The following is a 2,500-nucleotide window of genomic DNA, read 5'->3' as shown; positions in this document are numbered from 1 at the left end:
AGCCCCTGTTTTCGTCAGCGTGCCCCCCTGACGAATTTTCCTGCCTGGCCCGGCCGGTCCAGCCCCTGTTCGTCGAAAAATCTGCGCTGCCGATTTTCCCCGACGAACCTGCAGCTGCACAAATCCGCGCTGCCACTGCCCCATTGTCTGGACCAACAGTCTTTTCCATCAAGCCCTGGACTATAAATCGTCCAGACTCATCGCCAGCACCCGCTGCCGATTCTGCCGACTTTGCCGATTTCGTCGGCGCTGCCGATTCCAACACTGCACCCACCGTGTCTAAACCAGCGCTGTTTCGTCAGCGTGTCCCCTTGACGTATTTCCCTGCCTGGCCTGGACAGTCCATCTTCCAGCCCATGTTCATCGAAAAATCTGCGCTGCCGATTTCCCCGACGAACCTGCAGCTGCACAAATCTGCGCTGCCGATTTCCCCCCCTGTCGGCATGGCTGCCGCTGCCCCGATGTCCAGACCAACAGTCTTTTTTGTCGACTTTGCCGATTTTGTCCGCGCTGCCGATTCCAACACTACCCCCTGCATCCAAACCAGCATTGTTTCGTCAGCTCTTCCCCTGACGATTTTAGCCCTGTAACAAACAGTAGGCCTCCAATCCCGCCAACGGGAGCCAAGTTGATAGGGAAGAGAATTGAATGACGCGCCTGGTCCTCGCACCCCGCCACCCGAGGGGCCTTTTTCCCGGCAGCCTCTGAAAAACTCTAGCTTTCACGGTCCTCGCCGCCCCTCACCACCATGGCAGGCCTCTAATCCCACCCATCAGCAGTTGTAGCTGATAGGGCAGTGATTTGAATGACGCGTCGCGGGCCGCCGGGTCATCTCACCCGGCCATTAATTGGAGCGTTTTTGGCTGGCCGAGGATGGGGGGATGGATCTCTTCTTCCGAAAAAGCAAACAGTACATCGGGAGTTATGTTGACGGGGCATGGAATTGAATGACCCGTCGCGGGCCGCCGGGTCATCTCACCCGGCCATCCCGGGGAGCGTTTTTCCCGGCAGCATCGGGGAAACTCTTGCTTTCACTGCCCGCTGCCCAAGTCCCCACTCGCATCGGCCCCCCGCGCCAACAAGCCAACGCTGCCGAATCGGCAGACACTGCTGCCGAATCTGCCGACACTGCCCCGCGGGCTGCCACTGCCCCAGTGTCTAAACCAGCGGTCTTTCTCATCGAGCCTTGGACTATCCAGTCCGTCCTGACTCATCGCCAGCACCTGCTGCCGATTCTGCCGACTTTGCCGATTTTCTCGGCGCTGCCGATTCCAACACTGCGCCCACCGTGTCTGAACCAGCGCTGTTTCGTCAGCGTGTCCCCTCGACGAATTTTCCTGCCTGGCCTGGACAGTCCACCGTCCAGCCCGTGTTCGTCGAAAAATCTGCGCTGCCGATTCTGCCGACTTTGCCGATTTCGTCGGCGCTGCCGATTCCAACACTGCCCGCCGTGCCTGAACCAGCGCTGTTTCGTCAGCGTGTCCCCTCGACAAATTTTCCTGCCTGGCCTGGACAGTCCATCGCCCAGCCCATGTTCGTCGCAAAATCTGCGCTGCCGATTTTCCCCGACGAACCTGCAGCCGCACAAATCTGCGCTGCCGAATCTGCCGACACTGTCCCGCGGGCTGCCACTGCCCCAGTGTCTAAACCAGCAGTCTTTCTCGTCGAGCCTTGGACTATCCAGCCCGTCCAGACCCATCGCCAGCACCCGCTGCCGATTCTGCCGACTTTGCCGATTTCGTCGGCGCTGCCGATTCCACCACTGCCCGCCGTGCCTGAACCAGCGCTGTTTCGTCAGCGTGTCCCCTCGATGAATTTTCCTGCATGGCCCGGCCAGTCCAGCGTCCAGCCCATGTTCGTCGAAAAATCTGCGCTGCCGATTCTGCCGACTTTGCCGATTTCGTCGGCGCTGCCGATTCCAACACTGCCCGCCGTGCCTGAACCAGCGCTGTTTCGTCAGCGTGTCCCCTCGACAAATTTTCCTGCCTGGCCTGGACAGTCCATCGCCCAGCCCATGTTCGTCGCAAAATCTGCGCTGCCGATTTTCCCCGACGAACCTGCAGCCGCACAAATCTGCGCTGCCGAATCTGCCGACACTGTCCCGCGGGCTGCCACTGCCCCAGTGTCTCAACCTGCGGTCTTTCTCGTCGAGCCTTGGACTATCCAGCCCGTCCAGACCCATCGCCAGCACCCGCTGCCAATTCTGCCGACTTTGCCGGTTTCATCGGCGCTGCCGATTCCAACACTGCGCCCACCGTGTCTAAACCAGCGCTGTTTCTTCAGCGTGTCCCCTCGATGAATTTTCCTGCATGGCCCGGCCAGTCCAGCGTCCAGCCCATGTTCGTCGAAAAATCTGCGCTGCCGATTCCCCCCTGTTGGCATGGCTGCCGCTGCCCCCTTTTCTGGACCAACAGTCTTTTCCGTCAAGCCCTGGACCATAAATCATGCAGACTCACAGTCAGCACCTGCTGCCGACTTTGCCGATTTCGCCGGCTCTGCC

The sequence above is a fragment of the Populus nigra genome, chromosome 2, assembly GCF_951802175.1.
Source record: "Populus nigra chromosome 2, ddPopNigr1.1, whole genome shotgun sequence".
NCBI lineage: Eukaryota > Viridiplantae > Streptophyta > Magnoliopsida > Malpighiales > Salicaceae > Populus > Populus nigra.
Note: the sequence above shows the minus strand (reverse complement) of the source record.